The sequence below is a fragment of the Melanaphis sacchari genome, unplaced genomic scaffold (genome assembly GCF_002803265.2).
Source record: "Melanaphis sacchari strain LSU unplaced genomic scaffold, SCAv2.0 Contig48_pilon_pilon, whole genome shotgun sequence".
Taxonomy (NCBI): Eukaryota; Metazoa; Arthropoda; class Insecta; order Hemiptera; family Aphididae; genus Melanaphis; species Melanaphis sacchari.
The window spans coordinates 13,911-27,924 of NW_020271327.1; the positions used below are offsets into that span (position 1 = coordinate 13,911).

The window sequence follows — 14,014 nt, forward strand, 5'->3', positions numbered from 1 at the left end:
TAGAATAATTTAATAATATGTTTTATTATGGTTTGCGGTCGTTTATGGAATCGAGATTTAAGCCACATTAAATTTCACCAATCAATGTTTCTGCGACAACTTTCTGAACGTGTTCGTCCACGACATTCATAGTGAGATCCTATAAGCCCGCGACCCGTGCTTTGGTAATGTTTCTTATAACTTTACTAACTTTACAAGTACATTTATTGTATTGTATTTTTTTCACTAAGTACAGATTATTTACTCGTATTTTAAGACAAGTTAAAAAAAATTACCATACATATATAAAAATCCGTCTTCTTGTTCCATCCCTGCTGATTTTCGTTTTATTTTTTGACGATAGTAAACCATGGTTTTTATAAAGAACGATACGACATTATTTATATTTTATTTCCCTGATATACATTTTTTATTATTTACATATGGATATATATAACTATGCAAATTTAAATTTGACAGCACATTTTTGTGAATTGTTTTTTTTATCAATAAAGAAAAATAATTAACTACATAATTATTATTTATTTATATGCACTATAAATATTCTATTGATAATAAAATTGTAAATGAATAAAATTGATGCCAATAGACGTATAACATTAAGCCTTATAAAAATTATCGTTATATAATTAATATTAATTAAGTTATAAAGTTTATAATCTTATATCAAACATAATAATTTATTATAATATTATTTTACTAGTGATTAATCTAACCAAAATTACAAATTTAATAATTAGGTAACTAATTACTAATAAATACGATATAGAAAAATATAAATTACCATGCTATAAATTATTTTTCAGTAAGATATTACGACATTGCAATTATTATTCATTGATCTTTATGAGGTGAAAATAGTTTAAACGATTTATTTTGTTGTACAATTGTGACATTGAGACATTGACATATTATATGATTCACTATAGAATAAATTAAAAGTACATAATATTGTTATACTCTAAAATAAACATAATATCGTGTAACGAATTTATAAATTTATTTGATACACTTTTTCATCTACAATATAATAACTAATAAATAATAATTATAAGTTATAATAACTATACATATACTATGATCCACTTACGCACTCGAGTATAAAACCACTTGGTCATGAAATATATACTAATAGAAAGTTACAATTATTGACAATATACGACACTAATTATTATATAAAACAATACAAACAGTAATTAACAATCGACGTTGTTATTAACTATATAGTCTATAAATTATAGTTTATAATTTTAAAGACTAAATACACCCTGAAGAGACTTGTTTTGCAGTAGTCACTTCTGAGCACTGAACAATGCGGGTGGCTGTGGCCGCCTGACGCCTGTGGGCGAGTAAGTTGATTACATTTATTAGATATCTAGTATAAATTATAATTATATGTTTTTACTTCGATTAAATTATGCCCTGGGATATAAAGGTGGATAAAAGTGTTAGAAGTATACAGATTGCATAAGACTGTTTTACTCGCTAGTGTCATAAAAAGAAGTTAGTACCTAAGTACTTGCAACCATAGTAGGCATTTATCTATGTGATAGGTAATTTAAAAAATTAATTAGTTTGTGAAAGATAATTAAAATATAAGTTCATTTCATTTAATTTAATTGCCATAACAATACCATTTTAAACTTTTATGCTGTATATAATATATAAATAATACTTCCCTTATAAACTTCAGGTTGTGTTCAAGTAAATTTTACACCACAAATCACTAGATAAAACAATAAAGTTATGAATTAAAAATACAATTAATAGTGATAACTATACCAACAAATTTCAATTTCAAATTTATTATTATTTTTTTAAATTATAATCATACCTATTAGTTAGTAGTTACCGTAATAGCATTAACAATAATAATAAAACAATAAAAAAAATATTTAGTATATTATATGATGAGTTTCATGAACATCATACGAATATTTTTTAACAATAGTATTAACAAATTATAAAATTGTTCTAGCAAATAATCAAATTGTAACTTAAATGAAAAATATAAAAACAAAAAATACTAAAATTAATAGTTATAGTGTTTTAATACATTTTGTCATGTATCTGTATTAGAGCATATTATCAAAACAGAAATTCGATAATTGTGGAAATAAACATAAAAACGTCATTAATACTTGCATACGTTAAAAATAACTGTTCATATCCTTATTGTTTTAGTATAAATATTTAAAAATTCAAAATGGTTATAATTTAAGAAGCAAAAAGAAAAAAACTAATAAATCTATTAAATCTAATTATCTTATACTTATACATTATTAAGTACCTAATTTAGTCAACCATTGACCTTTATTAAGTTTGGTATCCAGTAAATCGTTTTATTTCAGGGCGTATGCTTAACCTAACCTATTATACCTACTTACAGTACAATGCACATATCTATATTACTTATGCAATAATATTATTTAATTCCAACTATTGTACTGAACTATGTTTTTTAACTGATCTAACATATTGTAATCTATTGGCTATTTAACTAAATATTGACTATTTTAAGCATTGCATTTGACTATTAGAGTATTAGATTATTACAGATGATTATATATAACATAATACGAGTACATTATAGAGCGATTTTATATATTGTATCTATCAGAAACATAAAATATGGATATCATACTCGTATATTTATTAACAATAGGTTGTAATAGTTGTTTATTTGAATAAAATATATTTTACATACCTATAAAGCGCACTATTTATTTCATAATAATGCCTTTAAAAACTTTATTAATTTTAATGATGTATGAAATTATATAGAAACATCATTTTTTATTGGCTTTCATCATTATAGCTCAATAATCAATTTTAAATACTCACACAATATTTTACAAGAGCATTAATAATGTAAGTACTAATGTGCCATTCGAGAATAACAATTATTAGTTAAGAGTTAAGATAATACTGTAACTATTATTATATTACATTAATAATATTTTAATTTATTTTGAATTCTAAATTGTACCTATATGGTTATATAGAATAAATCATTTATTTTATAATATATAACCAGAAATGAATACAAATGACTCAGGAAAACATAATTACAATATCAATAACAAATCGTAAAATCACAACACATTTTAGGTTTGCAGAAGTATGAAAATTAAAATTCAATAACAGTTAATAACAATAATAGATTCCTAAGTAATAGGTTTTTAATTATCTTGCAGTGCTCATTATAAATTGCAGTGTGAAGTATCCTCTTTTTTATCCGGATCTGTCCTTGAAAAATTCAATTTTACATCGCGGAAAAGATACCACGTAGTTCAAATTACCTAATTAGTTTTATAAGTATAAAACATACTATTCTTAATTTGGTATGATAAATGCACAATTTTTTTCCAATAGATTATCAGTGAATCATTAATGTGGAGTAAATATCTTATTTATAATGCGGTTCGTACCTGTATTATTTAAATTTTAAATATTAAACAGAAGCGAAATTATTAAAATACTAATTAAAGGTAGCTATAATGGATGGTTGGTACGAGTGCTGTTATAATACACACAATTCAGTAGACTACTATAATATTACATTTCTTTAAAATTTTTAGCTTAATGCCAAAAAGATCTGGGATTTTGGGTAAAAGCCAGTTAAATGATAGTTACAGTCGCTCAGGTAATTACTTAAAGAATAGCAAAACAATATTTACAGTAAACACGAGTAATGGAAAAATATATAATTAATAATCTTCGCATATTCTGATTTTTTTAAATCAAATATAATAAAGTATAGGGGGCTTATGTAAATTCTACCGATTGTGACTTTTTTAGTCCTTTTTTCGTGTAAATTCCACCGGTTTATTTTTTTTTACTTGAAAAAAAATGTAAATTCCACCGGTACAATTTTTTTATTTAAGAAAAAAATTAAATTCCACCGGTACATTTTTATTTTTATTTAGATATTTGGGATTTACCCTTTTACATTTGTGATAAATTAACTTTATTAGTATTAAAGTATAGGTATGAATGTATAATATAAAATTATTAAACACGCAATAACAATAAAACAATAGTAAGCAATAATAATAATAATAAGTTACAATATATAATAGGTACATAATTTATGTACAGATTTCTTATTTATACATAAGTAATAGGTATATTTAAAATTTAAATACTTATATCATTTTTTACACAAATTTAAAAAAAAATAAAATATGTAATAACTAAGAAAAATCACTAGTTAGTAGTTACTTATTTCACTATCAATGGAGTTAACATGTTTCCAGGTCAAAAATATATACCGGTGGAATTTACAAGTTTTAAATTCAACCCAAAAATCGACTACCTATAAATCGATGGAATTTACAATCGCCTAGTATTGGTACCTAAGCGTCCTAAGCTAATTTTTTTTTTTTAGCAAATACTTCAAGGTTTAGTTTTAAGCTATTGACTACATAAAATAATTTAGTCTGTAGCCATGCTATAATATAATGGACGGGCTACAAAGGTGTTCTATTTATATCTAAAACTGTTTAGGCATAACCTATACATAATACCTACTCATAAATATTAAATAGCATAATACAGTAAACTTTATGTCATAGAAAATATTAAAAACGTAAATAAACTAATATCTAATATAGGTACATGCATCTTGTACAAATCATATCCAACAAATGGGACATAGATGTATTTAGACTTTAAAATAATTTTGCAAGAATAAATTTGATTTTTTTAAAGTTATAAGAGTAAATTACAAATAATTTGAATAAATTTAAAATTGAATGTATTAATAAACTAAAATAAACTGCTTATATTATTAAAGAAAAATTGATGACTTGTAATTTTATTGAGAAAGGAAGTTCTTGAGTCTTGATATAGTGAAGAGTTAAATTAAATTAGTGTTTTCTAATGCTTGATAATTGATAACAGCCATAGCTGTGACGTTTCAATATTAGTAAATCCTCCATGTATGGACATAAAATAATTCTCAGTAGAAAAAATTTCAGTAGATTCATTAAGCTAATGTTGCGAGTGTTTTTTATTACCGGCGCATACTAGTTGCCTCCCAAAATATACGAATTGCCTCCCATCCTTATCGTAAATAAAAAGGTTAATTTACACTAGTTGCCTCCGATGACCAGGTAGTTCATAATTATAAACGAGTTGCCTCCCATATAGAATTAAGTAGTGGTTCATAAATCAATAAATACAAAAATAATATAAAAATAATCAATAAAAATAAAACATATTATACTACTTATTAAAAATATATAGTGTAGTTAAAAATATCAGTCTTAGGTATAATAATATGTAGAATAATATTATAATAGTATTTTTAGACAAACATTTGCTGTCTGGGGTACGTCGGGAGGCAATTCGTATAAAAATTATTGACCTTTTTGACTTCGGGAGGCAACTAGTGTGTCCCCCTTATTACCAACTTATTCGATGATCCACTGTACATCATATTTGATATACCTATACAGTATATTGTCCGCATCTATACATGTATTAATATTAAATTACTATAGTCTATAATTATTATTTATCTACTATAATTATCATGTTAAAAATAATATAGTTTATAAATACGTTAAAAACCTTTTGAGAGGAAGTGAATATTAATTTTAGAGTTTCATTTTTCAGATATCAACCCTAGACAGTTTTGACATATTTTTGGCGTTTCTTCAAGAAATTGTTTACCACCTAGTTTTTAAACGAAAATTGTTACTTATAAATATGTATTTAACATGAACATTTTGCATGTGCCAGGGGTGGTCAAACGTAGAGGGGATAAATTAAAAATATGTTTAAAATATTAATTTTAAAGATTAATATTTATAAATAAGTTGTGTAGTTATCATTCTATAGTCGTCTTAAAAAAATACGAAGTACATTTGCTAAAAGCATATTATAACTAACACTGTGTACCTATCCTTTTTAGAAGCGATAATAGATTAGCACAGAATTTCTAGGAAAAAGGGAAATCAAACTCAAATATTAAAATACATTACAGTAAAAAATTATTATTTTTATACCATATCGACGTTTAGCAAAATATAGATAGAAACAGACATGATATGCTACAATAGATTAGATAAATAAATTTCAAAATTAAAACAATAATTATTATTTTTTTTTTATTTTAGACCAGATTAAAATCTGATTTAGAAAAGAGTAAAATTGGTTATAACTAGGGTTCGAAAGTTTTTGCATTTGCAAGTTTTTTTGACGATTATTAGATTTATTACTAATTTAGCTTAAAATTAATTTCTTGATACCACGAAAAATATATCAAAATTCATAGTGCTTATTTTTATTTATTTAATGATATTGTAGTTTTGAGAGCATATTTTTAATTTAGCAATTTCTTAGAGTATATTTGATGACTAATGATATGTCAATAACACAATTTTAAAACTTGACAATAATAATAAAAAACTTCATAATGTATATTTATATTGAGGGTTTTCACTAAGTAAATATAATTATATTATGTTTATCAAATTTTTAATTGATACACATTTTTAAATTTTTATTAATAAATAGGTTAAAAATTTTAAAACATAAAAATAATTTTTAATAAAATATTTATATTTTTGAAAAATGTGAGTAGAAAAGGAATAAATGCATATTTTTAAAACATATTTGTATTAATATAAGCGTATTAGTGCATTGAGTTCTGGGCTCTAATTATAACAGTTTCATTTTCAAATATATTTTTTTTGTCACCTAAGCTCACATCTGCTGAAGTTAAAAAAAAAAAAAAATTTAATTTTAAAATTAAAACTTAAGATGTATTAAAGCAATTTGAAAAAGAGGGTTTTATTATTTTTCGTTGGAGAGGAGAGCGTACAAAACGTTTAGTTGACTCACGACGCAAAATGTGTTAATATACAATTATGTTCGTGTATATCATAATATGAGTTATATGGCGGAGCCATCAGGACATTTCGACACCGGAGAGACGAAGAACGGGGTATTATATGCATTATTATTTATTACCTATAGTATTCGGATAGGTACCTCTAAACTGAAACACACTATACGCAAAGATAATGCAGGCACGCAGACTGTGGTTACAATCTTCAGACGCCGCCGTATACCAGCTCTCGTTTACATAATATTACGCATATTATTATCAAAGCAAACACAACAAATTATTATTAATGGAATGCGCTATGGAGGTGGAGGTGGCGGTGTCGAAAAAAATTTTATCGTTTCTACATAATCGCGTTTCGCAATCGGATCACGTATGTGCGGCGGCGAAGATCTGGTGTGGTGGACGGCGGAGGAGTTGCGGTGTAATAACACGGTTTCGGGTTTGGCACGAGCTTGAACTTGACCTCGACGTCGTCGTCGTCGTCGTCGTCCGTCAGCCGGTCGCAGCGCTCGGCGTCGACGGCGGACGACCGAACCGACCGCCAGGCGGCGCTCCGGCGCAAGCTCGACAACGCCGGAGTTACGACCGCCGCCGGGTGAAAGCTTGCCCGACAGACGTACCGCGCGTGCCCTGCTGTTCGAACGTACGTGAACGCGTCTCCGCCGCGACTGCCCAGTTTACCTGCATGCTTTTATGTGTGTGTGTGTGTGCGTGTAAGCGTGTGTTTATATTATAAATAAGCTGCACCATTGTACACTTGCTAGTACCGCTGAAGATCTGCGAACACGGACTCCAGACAACCCGCAAAGTCCGGTAAAAAAATCACGCGCTGTCATGTCGGTGCCGTCACCGTGGTCCGCGGCGTCAGCATCGCGATAGACGGCAGGCGCGTGAGCGTGACCAGACCGACCGACAAAGAGTTGTCGTTTATTATTTGACGTCTTGACACGACACAACGCCGACAGCGGTGCACATGCGAGCGATGATAACGACGACAACGACGACGATGGTATCGTCAGAAAATGATTGAACCTGCGGCCGCTCTGTCACACGAGGTGAGAGTGATAATCACCTTGCGGTAGCGTCTTACGTCCAACTATATTGTATTGCGTTTACTGTTACGACTTGTGTTCATTATATGATATAATTATTATGATTGTGATGGTATAAATATTATAATTTCGTCGTGATGACTGATGAGCAGCTTGTATCGGGTCGGTACGACCCGGGCGGTCGCAATTTGTCGTCTTAGAGCCGGGAGGCGCGCGCAATCGATCGCGTGCAGCCCTATTATATACCGCCCCCGCGGAGACCACGGCAGCTGCCCTCGTGTCGGCCACGTGACGGTTACGCGGCGGTGTTCCGCGCGAACGGCGGTACACTGGCCGTAGATGCATACGATTGTACGCGTGCCGCCGTCTCCATGGTAACCGCGCGTCGCCGGCCGGCAGCGGTGGTGATTTCGCAGATTTTTCGTGTTTTTTGGGGTCGTCATCGTTGATATTGTGGGGCGTTTCGAGGGGTAGTGTTTTGAATACAAACGGGGTCATTTTTGCTCGGCGTACACCGCGGTGATGATGACAAAACGCCTAGACTGCAGCACACTGTTTAGATACGACCTTTACAATTAGATCTCACGTAATATCATAATATTATTCTGTGTGTTATACCAGTTGTCATTTGCTTCCGAGTACCCGCTTCCACCGGCGGTGAATAAAAAATTTTACAACCCGTATCCGTCTTTGACCAACATAAATTCGACGATAACAACGCCTATAATACTACATTATAATCGTAACTAGTCTACAACTCGCGTGCGCCGATCGTATGTTTTTGTGACGAGTCTTGGGTTTCACAACACGTGCTATATATAATTCAATATTGTATTATGTGCGATAAAATGTATACGGTTTCTCGGCGGTAACACTAGAAACTGGTGTCCACGCAGGTAACGATCACGACACAATCGTATACGATTATACCTAGTGACAACATTAAACGTCTCTGGTCCGCGATAGCGTGTTTGGATGGAATTCGTCGATTATAATATTATTATTTATACTCGTTTCGCCGAAGCCGTAGGACGAGACGCCGTTTAAAAATATCATACATTATGCACTATACTATCAGCCGTACGTTATATTCAATCTCGCAGTTTTTCGACAGCTGAAAATTTGCAGGACAATCCGATTAATTCTGATTTAATCGAAATCGACTACTAATAATTTAAAAATCGTCTGGTTGTTATAACGGAAATGGGACGTGCTTGTGCTGCGTACATTTGATTTTGCAAATATTATAATTATTTATATTATGCTCTAATCCGGTCGTCACATCTATAATAATAATGGCCGTTGAGGGACACTTTATATATTTGCAGTTATTGTTCTCCTCGTTAATGTACGATTTAATTTAGCCGGGAAACGATTTAAACGGACGTGAGTAGAATACGGTGTACTACGTTGATCTTCGCAATTTTCTAATCGAGAAAAATAATTGAACCAATTCCATGTACTTAACTGTTTGATAATGTAGCTCTGTTATTACTTCCGTCATTGCCAAACATCTAAACATTTATACTTCCAGCGATTTTTCTTCGAGTCAAATAATGAATAATGCTTACTGCGAAAATGTTGTGATAGTGACATTATTTTTATGTACGTTTTTCTTTTAAATCTGTAAAGTATTATTTATAGTATGAACAATTTATCACCATTGTTTACGCCGGTTTTCGTATAATTTATTTCGAGAAACGTAGGCGGATAAAAATGGTTACTTCTATTCAGTATAGCCTCACTACCACCCACATACCTACATGACGAAATGAAAATATAAAATAATTTAATAAGCTTTAAGACAATTTAAAAAGGTTCCTACCTATTAGAGATGAACTGTAGTATTTTAATATTCTCTTTCTCAGAGGTAAACAATTTCTCGGCTCTAGGAAAATAATCTCCGGAGTACAATATACTTGTACTGAATTTTCCATTAAGTGACTAAATAAATATACTTAAAACATTAAATAAAATATAACAATATTATTCAAAAATATTATATTAATATTATTAAATATAAAAAATTACTTATAATTAATTTATACCTATACAAACTAAAATATTATAAAAGTTCAATAATTATTAAAAATTAAAAATCAAGTGTTAAAGTATTATTGTTTAATGAAAAAAACCAAGCTACATTTAATATTGAATTAAACATTGAATATAAATTAATTTACTTTTACCTACATATTTTATATTATCATTTTTAAACTTTAACAATAATATTGTTTTGTATTTCCTATATTATATTATTATGATTAATTCTATAATAAATTAAATTAAGTTTTGTATATCCTACATAAATATATCGCTCATAAGAAAGACAAATTTTAATATTATAAAACATTGAATGAAGTATATACTATAATATATACACAAATAGAAATTTTTTACCAAATGTCTTAATTTATTCTGGGATTTTTTTCTTTCGATTACCATGATAGAGGGCGAAGGCCCCTGAATTTTTTGTTTAATTAAAATTTAAATTCAATAAGTTCCGTGTATTTCTTATGTCTCAAGAACGATGAACTGAGCGTGTTTTTAAAAATGTGTTGGCAATTAAATTAGTGTATTATTATTACAGCGCCTGAATTTAAGTTTCACTAGTAAAAGGGGAAGAAGGAACATTATAATATTTTTAGATCATAATATAATATATATTAACTCATACGACTGTAAAAAATAATTAAGGCTACACGCGCTACGCACTTATTCGTTTACTTTTGAAAAAGTAAAAGGTACAAAGACATAATTAGTTATTGTGACTTATAAGTTATGATGATATCAATGTTGAATTCATAATAATCTTACTAACGGTACAAACGGTCCATGTAGTTAGGTCCGTTTTATATTACTCCTGTTGGTAGGTAACGGAATAGTTTGATTTTGTTTCTATATGAAAACCATAATAATGACACAACGTTATTTTTCAATTTGTTGATTGCATTATTCATAAATAATTCTAACTTAAGATACATTTTTAAAATGTTGACCTAATTTAAAGTACATTGAAATAATTACTCCAATTAAAAATATTTTAACCGTTGAACTCTGCTGTGAGAACCGTTAAAATTATTTATTAAATCGATGTGAAACTATTTTTCATGGTCTACACAAGTCAAAAGTTAATTTTAGTACTTAATTATGATAATTAATTGATAAAAGTTGTAAAAAAATAAAAATATTTAAATAAGATGTGGATACAATAAATTCAAATATTTTGAAACTTTGTATAAATGTGGGTATTTTATGTAATATCATATTTTTATTTTTTTTGTGTAAGTAATTAAATTATTTAGTTAAAAATATTAATCAATTTAGGTTTAATAATCAGAAAAATATAAGCTATACAGCATTTTTTGATATTTTAAAATACATCATCAATAGGTTTGTTTTAACGGAATAAAAAGAGTTTAAAACAAATATTTCGATGTTATTGGTATCTACTATTCAGTACAAAGACATTTTAATACAAAACTTATTCGTCCTGGCTAATGCACATAAAACGGCATTTACATTATACACCAGTGAATTGTATATAAATAGTTTTGACCCTCTTTATTTGTACTACAGTCAAACATAAATAACACAGACGCTATAAACCAGTATCTTTCAAAAAAAAAAAGTCGGTTAATTATGGACTGACAATCTAAGTCCTAAGAAATATTTAATGTCTTTGCGATTGTACAATATTCCACGATTAATGTGTGTTCTTCATATTTCGAGAGTTATTGTATTAGTGAGTTATCACAACCAATACTTAAGTCACTGAGTTAAGATACCTATTTCAGTAAGAAGTGTTCCGAGCGCATTTTTTAAATTCTTCGTAATCGTAATTTTCGTTAAAAAATTCAATTTAAAACAATTATTGATCAAAGAGTACTTATAAAGGTATTTGTTTTATATAAGCACAATAAGTTGATGTATTTATATTAATCGAGGCGTTTTTAATAATAATAGGAAGTACAAAACTTGCTTATGTGTAATTTTCAAGAATGCCTAAAAACTATATTAACAAGTTTTCAACTAAAGAACTTGACAAATTGTACATATGTACATTTATGTACGTACATATCGTCAAGCTTCTGTATGATATAATTGTGTTTTAAATAAACCTAGTGATGAGTGGATGTCAATCACATAGTTTCGGACGATAAACATGTTTTACGTCAAAGTTAGAAAAAAATGCAATTTCATTAATTATGTATCTAAATTTTAATACATTAAATGCAAATTGTGTGAATAGAGTAGCTACAATTCTTTACAATTATTTAATTTTACAGCGGAGTGTTAACTTAGGTAATAAGTATATAATTATACAGTTTTAACCGATATTTTCAGGCAAAATTATATAGATATTATCAACATTTAACCTATACCATCTAATTTAATATTCAAGTTTTGAAGCTTAATGTTAAAATAAAATATAATAGTATTATATACATTGGGTTGGTGTTGTGTTAAATGTTGATTAGTATTAGACTACACTTGATGATCGCAGTTTAGGTCAAAATCAAACTACTCATTACTTTAATTTTGAAATATTATTAAGTACTCATGTTCCGAGTATCGGATAAAATATGCTTTGAAGTTTAAATTTGTTAAATATATTTATCTAGATTCTATAGACCCAAATACTTGAAATTGATAAATATATTATTGAATTTTAAAATCATTTACTATATGTCTATGCAAATATTAAATACAATATATACTTTATACTATTAGTACTTTTAAATGTTAATTTAATTTTTAAACGTAATAAATTACTATTTGGATTTTGTAATAAGTATATCTTCTTCAAAGTCTATAGTATATTAAATAATATTCATCTGGTGCATAAAAATGCATTTTTTTTTCTAACATAAAAATAAAAGTACGATTAAAAGTACATTTCAAACTAATTTTATGATACAACCAAGTTAAATATATTCATAGTAACTGAAATATAATTATGCGCTTTATTGAAGCTTTTTAATGAACCACTTATTAGTTAACTAATAAGTAATTTTTATTATAAGTTATTAAATGTAGTTTCATGAAACATAAACTAAGTATGATACTTAAAAAATTTTAAGTTCTTATAAATGTATTGTAAAAATAAGATATTTCATACAATTTGCTATTATTAAGGTAGTATAAAATAAAAAAGTTCTTGTTGAAAAATAATAATATTTTTTATCGATTTTTAAATTATTTCAACATGTTAATCAAATTATTATCTAGTTATTTAATTTTTAGAGATAAAAAGTACAATTTTATTTATACATTAAAATGTGTAGCAAATAAAAATTAGAATATACTTGATTCTAATTTGTTCAACTAGAATCTTTTACCTATTTCACATTTCATCAAAAATATGGCTTTCTGAATTAATATTAATAAATAATATTTAATTCATGTTTTTAATTTTTAATTAAGTATTATATAATAACGATGTGTCAGCGTTTAGAATATAAACTTTTTAATTTTATTTATCAAAACTCCCGATAATCTTATACTTTATTATATTCATTAAAATCAGACTTAAAAATATTTTAAAATACTAATATTGAAGACGTATAGCTGGAGTCTTCTTTATTGAAGTATTTTCATTCGCTTTTGATTTATTATTTGGGTCTTACTTTGTTTATTAGTAAGATACTAAAATATAAGTATGATATTGTAGTGTTACTCTTGGCATTTAAAACATATAAACGCGATGTTTACTTATAGCAGATCTATCAAAAATAATTTATTGTTTATAGTAAATGGTTTTAGTGTAGTCTTGGTATTACATTATTTTCATATCGCAAATTAGTGTCGTCGTAGATGGAACGTTAATTAATCTATTAGCTCTACTTCGTTTGATTTATTTTCTTTTATTTTTTTCTTTGTGATAGTCGTTTAAAATGATTTGCAATCGCTAACACTTCACAGGCGAAATCCATAACTTATCTGAGTTCACAGATCACCAGATCACGCAGTAACATGTTCAACGAATGTATTTTTATCAAGTACTTAGACACTAATTACATAATTACATACAGCCAACAATTTATTAGTACGCATTTTTTTACTTACGACTTTACTTTAAATTTTAGGTCGTTAAATTTCG

At 27.8% G+C, this 14,014-nt stretch overlaps 1 protein-coding gene across 2 annotated transcripts in view; it reads left to right on the forward strand.

The window, feature by feature from the left end:
• The first annotated feature begins 7,461 nt into the window (after window positions 1-7,461).
• Window positions 7,462-14,014, forward strand: part of LOC112598406 — a 44,219-nt gene continuing 37,666 nt past the window's right edge. For both annotated transcript variants that reach the window (XM_025344842.1, XM_025344843.1), the window contains exon 1: window positions 7,462-7,914. The gene's annotated coding sequence lies outside the window, so the exon portion shown is untranslated. The remainder of the gene's footprint in view (window positions 7,915-14,014) is intronic.